Genomic DNA, 16,986 nt, shown 5'->3' with positions numbered 1-16,986 from the left:
AATAGACTTCAACAGAAATCACCATCAACTGGGAAGTGAGAATCAGATTTGACTGGGGAGTGCTGGATTTGAGAAAATCAATTGTTTTTTCTCCTGTGTTTTCTTTCCTCCCATCTTGGTGCCTTTAACATGTAAACAAACACTGCAGATTTTCCAGGGAAGGAGATTGTGTTTCCTGAGCTTATTGACCATGGAGCCAGTCCTCCCCAAAGAACAACCAAGTTCTATAAAAGGTTAATAATATGTGAGTCATCCTGGATTAAAAAAAAAAAATCCTTACTCTTTTTTACCTTATTTTAAAAATATTCTATTTCCTACTAATCCTCAGCTATTCTTTTATTCTGTTTTCTCACCATCTCCTGGACCAATGAGGTGCACAGATTTTTAGCTTAAGGGACAATTCAGGAAAAAAACATGGAAAGGTTTATAAGGGCACATGGAGTCAGTCAAAGCAAAAGAGCTTTATTGCTTTGGGTGGGGTCTGTTTCTATGATGAAATGTACCTGCCTTGCTGGATTCTAGGGGTGGTGATGGGGATGAGGAAACATCTCACACCTCATCAGTTCTGCCTTCGTAGGCTCAGGCTGATATCTTACCAGGGACAGGGTGGCTTGGACAATAGGCATTTATTTCTCACCGCTCAGTGGCCAAAGTGCAAGATGAGTGTACTCCGGTGGCGGGCTGTAGCCGGCTGACTTCTTGCATCCTTTCATGGTGGAAAGAGGGCAGTGGTCTCTCTGGCCTCTTCTTCTAAGGGCACGTTAATCCCACTCCTGAGCACTCTACCCTCATGACTATTACCTCCCCGAGGCCCCACCTCCAAATACCATCACAGTGGGGACTAGATTTCAACATATGAATCTTGGGGAGATGGAAACATTCAGAGTCCATGCTAAATACCCAATAAGTTTATCCAAACCTAACTATTCCTGTAAGTAAGTCCATGAGGGTCCTTCTGCCCCTCTCGTTTTACAATTAGAAAATGAAGGCCCAGAGCAGTTAAGCAAGTTGCACAAAGGTACACAGTAATGAGCCATGGGACAGAAATTAATACCAGACCTTCCCATCCAAGAGCTCGCACTCTAAATCAGAAACGGTTTTAATGAAGGGAGCCCACGGGAGGCAGAAATCAAAAGCTCCAGGGCAGCTATCCTCATGCTCCTGTTCTGCTAAGTGCAGGGAGTGGCTCTCGGCACTAACTTGAACTTCAGTCTTACAGATGAAGGGCACTACCGGAGCCCTGGATTATTGGTAAGGAAATTGGCTCCACGTTCTGTGGGCAGCACCTTCCCCCAGGTGAGGTGCACCCCTTTCTTTCACAAGTCCCAAAGCCGGCATCCAGCCTCCAACCCATCCTAGCACTTGCTGAGCACCTGTTGGAAGCCAGGCGTCCTGGCCAGCCTCATGTCCCACAGCGTGAAGGGGACACTCAGCCCAGCCCAGACACAGGTGAGGGCTACACATTCCCCAACAAACAGCCAGCAAAACAGTGTGCATTTCAAAAGGTTGGAATTTAAGAGTAAGTCAGGGGTTTGGTTTTCAACCATGAACTTGAAAATGAATTTCACGTATCCATATTAGGTATGAAAATCAACTTGTGCTCTCCAGCCACCGAAGAAGCCAGTGCTTCTTAGGACTGATAATTAGCTGCTTGTGCATGTGATGGAGTAAGGTGTGTGCCTCAGCAGACGCTGCTCCAGGGACTCTCCTGGGCCTGGGAGAGGCCCGAAGTGGAGACCACGTCCTCAGCCCTTTTTCAATTTTTGTTTTGAGATACAGAGTCTCCCTAAGCTGCTGAGGCTGGCCTTGAACTTGCAGTCCTCCCAAGTTGCTGGGGGTCACAGGCAGGCACCACCGTGGCCTGTCTTTGACTGGGGCCTAAGTTCAATGGTTATTGTTATTTTTATTGCCATAGGCCGGTCCCCTAATACCTCAAGTCAGTGAACATATCTCTTCTTTACAAACATGAAAAGTCTGATACGCATTTGTTCCCAAGTGTGTGTAGGGGGGTGCTCTACAATGTTCTCTGGGGCTGGGGGCAGCTTCTATGCAGAAGGCCTGGGTTCCATACTGAAAAAAAAAAAAGTGTAAAATCTTCCTTGTAATTGCTAAATGAAATAGAGGTCAAGACCAACTACAAACTAATTCTGTGTACTTTTTGGCACATTAGTTTTTGTTTATTTTTGTTTAGAGGGATATCACTAAATTGCCCAAGCTGGACTTGAAGTCGCAATCCTCTTGCCTCAGCTTCCTGAGTAACCAGGATTACAGGTGTGCACCACTGTGCCTGGTTCATTCCACGTTAGACACCTTTAAAATATACATGCAGGGCTGGGGATGTGGCTCAAGCGGTAGCGCGCTCGCCTGGCATTCATGCGGCCCGGGTTCGATCCTCAGCACCACGTACAAACAGGGATGTTGTCTCCGCCGAAAACTAAAAAAATATAAATATTCTCTCTTTCTCTCTCTCTCTCTAAAAAAAAAAAAACCTAAATGACTAATTTAAAAATAAATAAATAAAATACACATGCATGAGATCAACTTTGCTTCCACAGCACTGGGGCCTCACACATACACACTTTACCACTGAGCTCTATCTCCAGCCCATGATCAACTATTTTGTTCCCACATACGAGGGAGGTCACATGGACTGGTCTTTCTGTACCTGGCTTATTTCACTTAGCATAATGTTTTCAAGGTTTATCCATGTTGTCAAAAATGGCAGGATTTCACTCTTTCTTATGACCAAGTAGTGTACTGCTCTGTGTGTGTGTGTGTGCGTGTGTGTACATACACATATACTACATTGTTAAAATCCATTCACCCATTGATGGATACTTAGTGGTGACCAAAGCTGGGAAGCAGGAGGAGTATGAAGAGGGGAAGGAGAGGTCGGTCAAGAGGCACAGTTACAGGTGGGAGAAATGTTCTGGTGATCAATTGCACAGTCGAGTGATTATAATTAACAATACTCTATTGTATATTTCAAAATAGCCAAAAGAAAGGATTTGAATATTCTCACCACAAAGGAATGATAAATGATTGAGGTGGTAAATATGCTGATTACCCTGTGTTGATGATTGCCCAATGTATACATGTGTGGAGACGTCACCTTTATCCCAGAAATATGTACAATTATTAAGGGTCAATAAAAAATAAAATGAAATGAGTCTCAACAGTTCTTATTGTGGTGAGATTTGGCCAACTGTGGTTCCCAGGCACAGGCACAGCGGCAGTAACAATAGTTACATGTAGTGAGGGCTTGCTCTGTGCCTGGCCATGTGCCAGCCATCTGGGGCGTGCTGTCACACACAATCGTCACACGGCTCTGTGAGTGGGTGCTGTTATTAACTTCACTTCACAAGGGAAGAGGCGACAGGCTGAAGATGGAAGACATCCCTCAAGGTCCTAGAAGGAACTCATAATGAGCTCTGGAGTCACAAAGACCAGTAGGAGGGGGTCCCTGCCTTCAGAGTCTTCAAAGTCTTCCAAGCAAGGACTTGAAGGCAGAGAGGGTGTGTGTGGTGCTGAGTGATCCACTGGGTGCCAGATAGAAAACACTAGAAGTTTCACGTCCATTTGCTTCTGATATTAAAATGACAGAGAAAGAACTGAAGCTTTAGTATTATTTAAAATCCAACTGACCCTGACTGTGCCTGTCAGTCATTTGGTCCCTTGTCATTCATAGTATTTCACACACCCTGATGAAATATTAAAAAAAAAAAAAACTACAACATAAAGAGTTGATGGTAAGGTTGCCAGAAAAAATACAAAGCACCCAGTTAAATTTAACTTTCAGATAAACAACAGATAATTTTGTACTCTGAGTCTGGCCCAGTTACTGCATGTCAATGTTGCTTGTCTAAATCTGGCAACTCTCACAAGAACTCGGAATCTGGCAACACTGACAAGTGGCACTGTCTCCAGAGTTCTCAGTCAACAGTCCCTGGCTGCCAGAGCTGACCTACTGAGGACTGTACCTAGTTGTACCTAAACCAAACGTCCCCAGCAGGAGTGCTTTGTCAGCACTACTTCTGGACAGTCATGCTCCAGAGTCCAGACCTCCACACAGCTACCTCCATGGCTCTTGGGAATCCTGATGCCATTGAGCCAAGAAGCTTGGAGTACCCTGCCAGGGACGGATGACAACATGGAACAAGAGACAGGGCATCCCAGCTGATGACACCTAGGCCCTCCAGGGAGACAACAGCAGGCCTGTGAACAGGCCACCCTGGAGCAGCTGAGGACAAGTGCTGAAGACCAGCCCCCCTGACCTGATCTAGAAGAATACGAAATACAAAAATGGTGTTGCTTCAAGTCAACAATTGTTGGGCTGGTTTGTTACACAGCAAATGCTAACATATACACTGAGTAAAGATGTTTAGCTGACCAGATATTGCATTGGCCAGAATTTTTTTTTTTTTTCTGCCAGACCTACTTCAGCTCTCCGAGGTCTTTGGCTTTAACAGGGGGGCCAGAAAGGCACTATCTAAATCCTTTCTTAGTTTTCAACTCCTAGAATTCCTTTGATGCTTATCTTCTGTCCACAGTCAGCCCTTCCTTCACATCTGTGAGTTTCATTGATCTGAGGATTCAACCAGCTGCAGATCTAAGCTATTCAGGAAAAAAAAAAAAAAAACGCATGTTGACTGAACACAGATTTTTTTTCATGCCATTATTCCCTAAACAACATAATATAACAACTACATAATAGCATTTACATTATATTAGGTATTAAAAGTAAGTTACAGATGATTTAAAGTACAGGGAGGAGACAGGTAGGTTTTATGCACATACTACACTATGGTACACAAGGGACATGAGCATCTGAGGGGGTTGGTATCTGATGGGCCCTGGAACCATCCCTGCAGATACAGAGGAATAACTGAGTGTCCTTATTGTTTCTTGTGTTACAAAAACCTGGCCTATCTTAAACACGTGGTGAGTGACAGAAGCAGCATGTATGCAAACAAAACTGTGGTTGGAAACTTTTAATTGAGCATTCAGGTGGCCCCTAGAAGTTCAGATTAAATGGTTGGCCAGGCTGGGCGTGGTGGCTCACACCTGTGATCCCAGAGGCTCAGGAGCCTGAGGCAGGAGGATCAGGAGCTCAAAGCCAGCCTCAGCAAAAGCGAGGGGCTAGGCAACTCAGTGAGATCCTGTGTCTAAATAAATAAAATACAAAATAGGGCTGGGGATGCGGCTCAGTAGTTGAGTACCCCTGAGTTCAATCCCCGGTACCCCCCGCAAAAAAATGGTTAGCCACCCAGCTACTGCACGGTAAGTTCAGGGAGAATCTCCCACAAGTTTTAATGACCTGAAATGATATACAAAGTGCAAGCTACTGTAAGCAACCTAGTGAGACACTGTCTCAAAATGAAAAACTGTTTAAAAGGACTGGGGATGTGACTCAGTGCTTAAGCACTGAGTACCAAATCCCTGGTACCAAAAAGTGAGAGGGAAAGAGAAAGTAAGTTCTGTCTCTTCGCTCGCTGCAGCTGAGCCAGACACCATTCATTCACCAGCACATTTATTGAGCACCTGCTCTGCACTGGACACTCTGTCTGGTGTGTAAAGCCCAGCAGAGAATAGGATCTACCTGGTCCCTGGAACTATGGTGCTTGTGATTTTTTGGGGGGGTGGGGTCGGGGGTAGGGATTGAATCTAGATGCACTCCACAATTGAGATTTAAAGTACAGGGAGGAGACAAGTAGTCAGTATTATCTTTTTTAATTTTGAGACAGGGTCTTCCTAAGTTGCTGAGGCTGGCCTCGAACTTGCAATCCTCCTGCCTCAGCCTCCCTAGTTGCTAGGATCACAGGCAACTGCCCCTAGCATGGTACTTGTGTTCTACATACAAAGTACTTTGACTTCCTAAATGTCCATGGCTAAGGTCAAGAAAGTTCTATTAGACACTTAAAGTTTGAAAAGCACCAAGAGAAATTAGAACAAAAAAACCTTTTATTTTTATTTCTTTTATTTTGCAGTTCTGCAGGTTAAACCCAGGGCTCACACAGGCTAGGCAAGCTCTCTACTGTGGAGCTATCCCCCAGTCTAAAAGATGTGTTTTAAATTTTTGTTTCAACAGTTCTTCATGACACCAAATAATACATCTTTCTATATTTTTTCATGGAATTGCCTGATGAGTTCAATGAATAAAGAATACATTGTTGTAAGCACTGGAGCGGCACCAACTGTGTCACACTATCTGGATGCCTAAGGCCAAACCTCAGAGGCAGTGCAACTGGAGAAATGTAGCCACCATCCACAGGACTGCGCAAATCACTCAGAAGAAAGTCATCTTCAGTTTGAATTATTGGGATAACTGTCTCAATCCCCCTCTCTCGGTCACGACCGGAAAAGGGGGTGAAAGGACATTAACAGCCTCATTCATTCACAAATAACTTCTTTTATGTCTCAGGTACTGATCTAAGTGCTGGGAACATAGCAGCAAAATAAGACCAACATCCTGCCCTTGGGGAGCAGCCGTTTCAAAATACACGAGTTGTATGAGAAAATGTGCTCGGAGAGCATATGATGGTCCATCCATGATTTTATTTCTTTATTTTGGTACTGAGGACTGAACCCGAGGTGCTCTACCACTGAAGTAGATCCCTTGTCCTTTCTATTTATTTATTTGTAACAGGGATTGAACTCAGGGGCGCTTGACCACTGAGCCACATCAACAGCCCTATTTTGTCTTTAATTTAGAGACCGAGTCTCATTGAGTTGCTTAGCGCCTTGCTTTTGCTGAGGCTGGCTTTGAACTCACGATCCTCCTGCCTCAGCCTCCCAAGTGGCTGGGATTGCAGGCATGAGTCACCGCGCCCAGCTCTCCTTTTTATTTTGAGAGAGGTTCTCCCTAAGAGACTGGCCTCAAACTTATGATCCTCCTGCCTCAACCTCCAAAGTAGCTGAGATTACAGGTGTGTGCTACATTGCCGCCTGGCCACAAATGTGTCTTGAGAACATATTTGGAGGTTCTTGCTGAGGAGCTCCTGTACACGCTTGCTTGAAGAATGGTACTCTCCTTTATCCAGGGAAGGTCATACTCTTCGGTCTGGGGAGGGACCTGCACGGATCCGTGAGCAAGAGAGGTGATCTAGGCAGCCAGAGTAGCCAAATCAACCCTGGCAGTTAAGGGAGTGAAAGATGCCATGGCCGGACGGCCCTCCCATCCCACAACTCTGTCTTCATTCGGTTCAAGTTCATGAGATGCAGGGCTTCAACATGCAAGGAGGAAAGACAAAGCAAGCGGGTACCCATTTCCTTCTGCTGAGCATCCGCAAATATTACACCATATCATTACATAATATAAGGTGGTGGCCCCTCAAGAGAGGTAGCTTCGGGGTGCTACAGAAACACATGCCCTTCCGGAACATTCTGTGTTGTCTCCTGATGTAAGCTCATCTGAGACACAGGCTGAAAGTTTGAATTATTGGGGCTGGCCTCCAAGTGATCTTAGGGGCAGGAACCCGGGTAGGTAAGCAAGAACTACCAGCTGGGGTTGTGGCTCAGTGGTAGAGCACTTGCCTAGCACGTGTGAGGCCCTGGGTTTGAGCCTCAGCATCCCATAAAGATAAATAAATAAAATAAAGGTATTGTATCCATCCCAGCACCACAATAAAAAAGAAGAGAGAACCAAGAGAGAAAAGCAAAAAGATTCCTTAAAAAGAACTACTAACTTCTTGGTAATTCTATATCATAAACTGTAAAGCAACTTTCTCCCAGGATATGTCTCTCCAGCTAAGGTGGCCAAGCCTCTGCACAGGAAATCTAAAGCTTCAAAGGCCAAGATTCCTGTCCCTCCAACTGCAACAGGTGACTATGATACAGAAGGAAAGCCTCCTTCTTCCCTTTTGGTCATTGAAACCTTCCCCCTTTTCAAAACTTTGTAAACAACATGCCTCTGTACTGTGGAATCCCTTCTATTGATTTGTTTTAATAAAAGATTCCTCCTAAAGAAAAGAGATCTTTGATCTGACTTAACAAAAAAGGATCTAATCAAACAATAAAATCTATGTGGGGGGAGGGCAGGTTCTCTGAGCCACATCAAATACATGAAAGAGAAAATACATTTAAATGCTGGGAACTGACAAAAACCAGCTTGACATGTAATAACTCAGCTGAAGAAGTGAAACCACATGTTGATCTGACAGGAGCTTCTAAGACAATTAAAGGTGGTTCCTTGAACAAACCTCTCACTGCTCTTGGAGAAGCTGAATTTCGGGCTGTATTTTTAGCCACTGTGTGTGGGTCAGGGGCTCCCACCTGGCACAAGCCACCATGGCTGGTCCCCAGGGGAATCAAGGTGATGCCCACGAAGCAAGGGCTTCCACTGCAGCCACTTCCAAATAAATGTCCCACGCTGGGCTGCACCATCTCTCCTTGAAGGCCCGGGACACAAGGACAAAACGCAGGAGGTTGGAACCCTGGTTAACTCAAGGCCACTCCTTCCTGATCAAAATCTCTTCCTTTGGCTCTGCCCACCTTCAGCTCAGGAGAGGAGTTCGGGTGCTGGACCCCCAGAGCGGCCTATGGAAAGGCCTTCCAGCAGCTGGGCCGTCTCAGTTCTTGGGGAAAGCTGGGCTATTAGGAAGTGACTGCACACCCCTCCCTCCTTGCTCTTGCCCCCAGGCCTGACTCCTTTGAGAAAGGAAGTGCTGGAGAAAGACTTCAAAGTCTTGCTTTCAAAAGGGAAATCACATCTAGAAAGCTTTTCTCAGAATGAGAAAGAAACAAATTATTTGATTTGAAAGAGGAGTAACTCTTAAGGCCAACGAAGGAGGAGGATCAAAGACCAAGTTCATGTCAACTTCAGAAGCGATCCTTTCCAGCGGAACATGACATTACTCTTCCGATTCACTCAACGCTTCTGGAGAGGGTGCGTTTACTGGAGGATCAAAATGAAGAAGCGAGTCGGCCTTCCAAAAAGTCACGTGGTCCCTCCCCTCCCCCACCTCGTGGAGCGCCGGGGCTCCCGGGCTCCGGCCGCCGGCACCGACTCCCACCGCCCCGCGTGCGCGCGGCAGCGGCGGCGACTGCGAGTCCCCACCCGCCGGCCCTTGCGCACTTGGGGGGAAGTCCGTGGGTAGGGGCGACAGAAAGTGGCTGAGAACCGGATGACCCGAGAAAGCAGCTCGCCTCGGGCCCTCCTTTTTTCCTGCCCGCGCCCCCTCTCCCCAGTCCTGCTCTTTGGACCTGGCAGGTGAGCCTAGCCTAGCCAGCACATGGTTAAGGAGTCTTGGGGTGCTTGCTTCGTATTTTTAATTATTCGAGTAACACCTGAAAATATTCTAATAATAATAATAATAATAATAATAATAATTTTTTAATCTCAAAGCGAAACTTAAAAAAAAATAAAAGAGGGGGTAATCTCTGTTAATGGGAAATGATTGGATCACCTGTGAAGTGCCCCTGGTAGCCCTGGTGGCTCCCTTTCCACTCCCCTACTCCAAGGCTATTCTCCATTTGGTAGGTACTTTCCAATGCCCTAGGGATACGGATGTTATCTGTAGATCTAAATAGAAGAAAGGAATTCTTCAACTTAAAAGCAGAAATTTGCGGCATAAAAAAACAACAGATCAATAAAAACAATCATCGATTCTTGGCAAAGTCCAATAAAATCGAGACATTTATTGGCAAGGCTAAGTAGGAGAAACAGGGGGGATGCCCTCTTGTACCAAAAATGGAGACATTGCGGCAGCTTCGCAGCAGGCTGGGGCATAGCTCAGGTAGCATGGGCTTGCGGGGCCCTGGGCTTGATCCCAGCACCACAATAAAAAAGAAGAGAGAACCAAGAGAGAAAAGCAAAAAGATTCCTTAATCTGTTAAGTACAGCTGCGTACTGTCTGACCTACAAACCTGACTTTGTCTGGGGGAGGGGGGAATGAATTTCCAAAATCCACCTAATCAATTCCTCTATTTAGGGCTGGGGACGTGGACAAGCGGTAGCGTCCTCGACTGGCATGCCTGCGGCCCGGGTTTTGCCTGCGGCCCGGGTTCGATCCTCAGCACCACATACAAACAAAGATGTTGTGTCTGCCGATAACTAAAAAATAAATATTAAAATTCTCTCTCTCTCTCTCTCTCAAAAAAAAAAAAATCTTTAAAAAAAAAATTCCTCTATTTACAACTAAAAATATTGTTTTTTAAAAAATTTTTATTTTATTATTATTATTTTTGATACAGAGATTGAACCCAGGGATGCTTAACCACTGAGCCACATCCTCAGCCCAATTAGTATTAGTATTAGTATTATTTATTGAGACAGGACCTTGCAAAGTTGTTTAGGGCTTCACTAAATTGCTGAGGCTGGCTTTGAACTTATGATGCTCCTGCCTCAAGCCTCCCTCCGTGCTGGGATTACAGGCGTGAGCCACTCATCGCAGCCTGCTTTTCTTTACCTGCTTGTTCCAAATTGTATCCCTTTGTGGGAAACTATTTCTTTTTTCATGAAGTTACTATGTTCTTAGAAGACAAAATGCCTAAAATGTCATATCTCATTTAGAAACAGATTTAGCTTTTAGAAGTTTTTGCAGCAAGTAAATTGTGATACCCATGAGATAAACTTTCTCAAAACTTACTTATCTTTCAGGGGCTGGGATTGTAGCTCCGTGGTAGAGTGCTCGCCTAGCATGCTTGAGGCACTGGATTTGATCCTCAGCACCACATTAAAAATAATAATAATAACAAAGGTGTTGTGTCCACCTACAACTAATATATATATATATATATATTTTTTTTTAATTACTTATCTTTCATACTTTCCTGATACATTAATTCAATTCCAGTCTGCAGCTATAACAGGTTCTTAACTGACAACCCAAAATGACCACAGAAATAATGGCCCATCTTTGTTTAGGATTTATTCATTAGCGTATTTGGTCCTTTTCAGGATTTCAAGCTGAAGATGGCGATATTGTTAGTATACCCTTTTTTGTGGAGAGGGTTACCAGGGATTGAACTCGGGGGCACTCAACCACTAAGCCCCATCCCCAGCCCTATTTTGTATTTTGTTTAGAGACAGGGTCTCACTGAGTTGCTTAGCGCCTCACTGTTGCTGAGGCTGGCTTTGAACTGATATTCCTGAGCCACTGGGATTAAAATTGTGCGCCAAACACCACGCCCTGCCCCGAAGTATACCCATTTTATGGATGGTGAAACTGAGTCAGGCAGAGGTTGACCAAGGTCACCCAGCTTGGATGGCAGAATGGGCATGCTAAGGGAGAAAGACTTCACTGTTCAGAGTATCAAAGCCCATATAAGAATTCAGCTCTATCTACATCTCCTTTTAACTGGGAATTTAGCCCTGAATAATGCACCTGTCTTACGTAGATGACCCCTAACAAGAGAGTTTAAGGTAAGAAAAACATCAAATGCCCTCAGGAAAGATGACTAAAGGATTTTAGAAACAGAAAGAACGTCCACTAAGGTGAAGCTGACTTTACTGGAGGTTTAAGGAGAAGAGTAGAAGGCCAGTCCCTAGCCATATGTGGCATTTCAGAAATGCCAGGGCAGGGCAGCTAGTGTCATTGTTGCCATTACTGTCACCATTACCCTCTCTCCCACTATTACTTTTTTTTAAAAAGAATCCCTTTTCTTCTTTCTCCTCTCCTCCTCCTCCCCCACCCACCACCAATGACTGACTAAATGTTAATCCACTCAAAAGACCAGATTAGCCATGAATGCCGTATTTGCATTCCAAAGAATGACTGAGCCGCAGCTAAGGAGGGTAGGTGTGGAAAGGTTTTGAGGCTAAGGGTCCTTCTAAATCCCCCTCCTCCCTGCTCCTCTCCCCTTCCCACCTCCAGGGACTGTGTGCACTCCCTCACCCCTGCTTCCCCATCCTATCCAGAGAAAGCAGGTGTGGACGTCATTTGTGGGGCGGGGTGGGGGTGGGGGTCCTGAGCCAGGCACCATTAAAAGTCTAGTTCTCCAATTGTTCTGTGTGGTGGTAGAGCCTGAGGGGTGGACCCAGACTCCACCTTCTTTTGTATGTGAACATTCATTAAATACCCGTTCCTCCCGGACAATCTTTCAAAATACCCTGGCCACAGAAAGCACACTTTGAAAAAAACAAAAAAATCATTTTTGGTTTAATTTATACAGGACCTAAACTAAACTGTTTCTGCACTTTGCTTTTTTGTGTTTGGTACCTCAGACTTTCCAAGCACACGTATGACATCACTCAGATTCCATGCTCTAGCTGTAGGACTGAATTCTTTGAATAACTTACTGCTTTCTGTTGAAGGTCATATATGTCCCTTTTGAAGTGATACAAAAACAAGCCATTGTGCTTTCCTGAAATCATAATCCCAGTGGCTTTTTTTAAAATAACTAAACTTTAGCCAGTGTGATGGCGCACGCCTGAAAGCCCCGTAATCCCAGTGGCTGGGAGGCTGAGGCAGGAGGATGGCAAGTGGGAGGCCAGTCTGGGCAACCTAGCCAGACTCTCTCAAAAGAGAGGGAAAGACCTGGGGATGTAGCTCCGTGGGGAAGCAGCCCCGAGTTCAATCCCCAGGACTGGAAAAACAAACATAGGAAAAAACAAACAAGTAAACTTTTCTGTGGACAGAAGAAAAGCATTTTCACCTGCATTTATCACAAAAGTTCTCTAGCATTTTGGTGCAGTTTGTAACAGTTCAGATAAGTTTTTATCTTGTTTTTAAAGTGTGGGGGGGCTGGGGCTGGGGCTGGGGCTCAGTGGTAGAGCACTTGCATGTGTAAGGCACTGGGTTCAATCCTCAGCGCCACATAAAAATAAATAAATAAATAAAACAAAGGTATTGAGTTTATCTACGACTAAACATATTTAATAATAATAACTTTAAAAAGTGTGTGGTGCTTTCAGCGACTTCAGTAACCCCTCTGTGGCAGTATCATGCTTCTATGTGACCTTTCCGGAAACTTCATAACAACAGGAGCTATGTGTGAAGGTGGAATCAACCAAGAAGCAGGAATATTCTTGTGTACTTTCTGCATTTTACACTCTCTTTCTCAGGCTTGTTAGTGTTGGGAGGATACACATTAAGCAACTTGTTTCTGAATTAAGGTGTTGCGTAATCTGTTTGCTTTCTTAAGAATTGCCTTAAATCACTAGCCCGTGTATGTATGGGATCCTGGTTCTGAGCAAATCAGCAATGAACTTTTCAAGTTCCGTCTACCTAGAGGAGTCAGTGTGATTGATTTATTAATTAGCAAAAGCCCTCCTCTGAAATTACCTTGCATTAATCACAATTCGTGCAAAATATATCCAATTAGTCTTAAGATGTTGGTTTGACAAACTATCCTTTCTTCAGAGACTACAGTCAATTTTAATAACCCTCCCTGGATAAATCATTAATGTTCAGCCTGAGATGATAAGTGGTGCAGGAAATTCCAAAAAGTACAACAGTCTCCTTCTGGCAAAACTGAAAACTATGTGAAATGGAGACAAGGCGGCTGGGTGAAGCAGGAAGCCAGGTTCTGACAATTCAGGATAGTCCAGTATCTGCTGCCACACGCTCTGAAGGAATCAGGAATCAAGGCTAAGAGGATTCTCCAGAGTCCAGGGCTAGTGAGAATGTACAGAACTCTGCCTTTTGGTTAAGGACTCCTCATATCTGTTCAGGGCCCAAACAAACTGATCCATTGGCAAAAAGTTCAGGCCTGCTAGTCACTTGGACTCCTGGATGTCCTCTTTTGCATGCTTCAAAACCTGTGCTTGCAGGCTGGGGCTGTAGCTCAGTGGTAGAGCACTTGCCTAGCATGTGTGAGGCCCCGGGGTTCGATTCTCAGCACCACATATAAGTAAATGAATAAAATAAAGGTCCATCAATGTCTAATATATATATATATATATATATATATATATATAAAGGTCCATCAACAACTAGAAAAAAATTATTTAAAAAATGTGCTTGCAAAATCACACAGGTTTAACCAACTTAAAATTGTTTCTTAAAATTGGTCCTGCCTTACAGATAAAGGAATAGAAGCCCTTCAGTTCACATGAAAAATTATACGGCAAATCCAGGACCAGAATCCAATGATCCTAAGGCAAGCCAAACAGCTTCTCTCAGCCCAAGGATCTCTTTCTATAATTAAAGAGCTGGAATAAACAAAATTGCATGGTTTCCAATCCTAACGTGCTGTGGTTTTAGTATCTTGATTCTACATCTACTTTCTCAATAACCTCCCTGTGCCTAGACTAAGTATTTATATCTGTAAAAGAGCAGCTATAAATACACACATATATTGTAAAAGTGTCAAACAATGGAAGGGTCTACAGGTCTAGTGGTTTTGTTTGTTCTGCTGCTGCTGGGGATTGAACCTAGGGCCTCGAGGCTGTTAGGTGAGCATTCACCACTGAGACTATCTCCAGCCCAAATGGAAAGTTCTTAGAGGAACAAAGTTTAAGGGATTCCAGTTTATTATTATTTAACTCATATGAATTATGCAAATTAATGGTTTGACTGTGACATTTCCATGCATGCATGTCTGACTCAAGTGAAAATGATTTCTGTGTAACCAAAAAATTTATACATGTGTGTTAGGTGTTTAATTCCTTACACATGAGGGATTTTTTTTTTTTTTTTACCTAATGACTATAAGAGGGGAAAACAAAACAAAACAAAAAAGCTAGATATTTCTGGACATTTAAAATTCCCCATTCTTGAGGGAAAATGAAAATGATTAGAGAGAGATGGGGAAAACAGTGGGTTTTTTTAAAACCCCAACTCCTCATTTTATTGCAAAGATTTAAATATCTCTAGATTCTGTTTAAAAGGATGAATGCTGAAGAATGATCAAGCTTGAGTAACAAAACCCAGTAAATTTTAGCGAATTTGACTCCTAAAGATAGTCCCCAGCCAGTGGAGTGTGCTTCCTGAATGATCTTCTGAGCCCAGATGATTCATCAAAAGGGAAGCCAAGACTGAGATTCAGGGAGTTTTCAAAAAGAAGTGGGAAGCTGCAGGAGTGACTTTCCCTTCTCGGTGGGGACATTTTACAAAACTCTCTTAATAAGTGTTAATGAACTATGAAGTACTTTGAGTTACTAAAAGAGAGAGAGAGAGGGAGAGACAGACAGACAGACAGATCTCTATCTTGCAATAGAAAAATGCTATTTGCACTTTCAGGCCTGAAAAACAAAGGAGGTTCCCAGGCTAGAAGCAGGAGTCCTCTGGAGACCAGGCTGGGCAGTGAGTTCACTGCTTCCTTATCTTTGAAACCCTGGGCTCTGGCTCCCTCCGCACTCAGCTACCTTCAGTTCTGCAATTAAGGAAGTTAAAACCCGAAGCCGGAGCAGCCCCTGGGAATCATGATGCGAGTCTGCCCAAGGTTCCCTTTGGCCAAAGATCCTCACTCAGCGTTTGGAAAGGACAACCGGTGTTCACAGTTCTTTTTCAATGCTACACTTGTAAAATCCATCTGGGGAATACTACCTCGCAGGGTGAATTTACAGAGCGATTGCACTTAGCTGAACTTTGGTCTTTTGTTTTGAAGGCCTCTGGGGAAGTTGATAAAGTTATGATTTATTGTTTTGTGAGGGACATTCCAAAAAAGTAAGCAAAGGTCATAGAGACCGACTCAATTTTCAACTCAGTTTTGGGAGGGCTGGTGTGTGTGTGTGTGTGTGTGTGTGTGTGTCTGCTGTATGGGCCCGAGGCAAGTGTTCTACCTCTGGGCCTCATCTTCAGCCCAGTAGTGTGGGGGTGCAGGCCTGTAATCCCAGCAGCTCAGGAGGCTGAGGCAGGAGGATCCTGAGTTCAAAGCCAGCCTCTGCAATTTAGCAAGGCCCTAAGCAACTCAGGCAGACCCTGTCTCAGAATAAAAAATATAAAAGGGGGGCTGGGGTTGTGGCTCAGTGGTAGAGCACTCACCTAGCATGTGCGAAGTCCTGGGTTCGATCCTCAGCACCACATAAAAATAAATAAACAAAATAAATGTATTGTGTACAAATAAAAAATAAATACTATATATATGTATATATGTATATATATATATATATATATATATGGGCTGGGGATGTGGCTCAGTGGTTTAGCCCCACTGGGTTCAATCCCTGGTACAAAAAAAAAAAAAACTATAATACAAAATGTGTTCTAATTTTAAGAAAATTTCATAATGTAGTAAAAAGGTTTATTAAAAAATGGATTTCATAAGGCATACCCAAAACTAATCAACAGGTACCCATCTCATCAAGTGCATTCCAGGGGCAGGTGATGTGAGCTGGGTGGTACCTTACCCAGTTGGAACACCAGAATCCTAAAACCAAATTGTTGGTTTTGGTCCACAATTTGCTGTGTGCCTGAGTGCACTATGTATTTATTTTTCAAATGGATGTTTTAGCAACCAGCTGAGGCCTCTGCTTCCTTCAAATATGCCACAATCCTAGTTACTTCCTCCTCCTCCTTCCCTCCAGTGGGCCCAAAGTGCAAACGTAAGTAACAGAGTCCCCCCAGTAAAGGCTGACAGCCCTGTGAGCAGGCTGCTTCCCCCAGCTGGGGCAGGCCTTTTAATATGTACCAGCTCCCCGCCCCCCCACAAATGAGTCTCAGTTCCCACCATAGCTTTGCAGAACTTTACTTGGCTAGAAGGATCTGTCTCCTGCAAAGTAGACAATTAAAATAGATTTTTTTAATTTGCAGATAAACACATTTTTAATGCAGCGATAGCTCTTGAACTTCTCACTCCCAGCCTAATCTTTAATTTGTCCCAGAAATGCAGAAACCTTGAAGTGTTCTTTAAATATAAAGATCAAAAAGAAAAATTTAAAAAAGGCACTAAAAGCTTTAAAAGATACCTGTCCAAATTACCCTATAAAGAGCCCTTTAAAAAACAAAACTCCACATTCCCAGAGATTAACTGCAGGGGATCTATGTTGAGAGTGATGTGATGTTGTCATGAATGATCATGATAACCGACAAAACGGAATCAGCCTCAGTGTGGGGCCTCACAGTTAAAGAAGTAAACAGAAAAAAAAAAAAAAAAAAAAAAAAA

General features: G+C 43.9%; 1 long non-coding RNA gene across 3 annotated transcripts in view; it reads left to right on the top strand.

Moving 5' to 3' along the window:
- The first annotated feature begins 8,232 nt into the window (after nucleotides 1-8,232).
- LOC107137331 overlaps nucleotides 8,233-16,986 on the top strand; it is a 22,549-nt gene continuing 13,795 nt past the window's right edge. The window contains exons 1-2 of one of the 3 annotated variants that reach the window (XR_007350377.1): nucleotides 8,233-9,208; nucleotides 15,123-15,548. This is a non-coding gene — a long non-coding RNA (uncharacterized LOC107137331). The remainder of the gene's footprint in view (nucleotides 9,209-15,122; nucleotides 15,549-16,986) is intronic. The other 2 variants (XR_007350378.1, XR_001502846.2) reach the window with 2 other exon arrangements.

This window comes from Marmota marmota, unplaced genomic scaffold (genome assembly GCF_001458135.2).
Source record: "Marmota marmota marmota unplaced genomic scaffold, marMar, whole genome shotgun sequence".
In the NCBI taxonomy this organism is placed as follows: domain Eukaryota; kingdom Metazoa; phylum Chordata; class Mammalia; order Rodentia; family Sciuridae; genus Marmota; species Marmota marmota.
The sequence above is the reverse complement of the archived record's forward strand: the minus strand, read 5'-3'. Positions and strand labels throughout refer to the sequence as shown.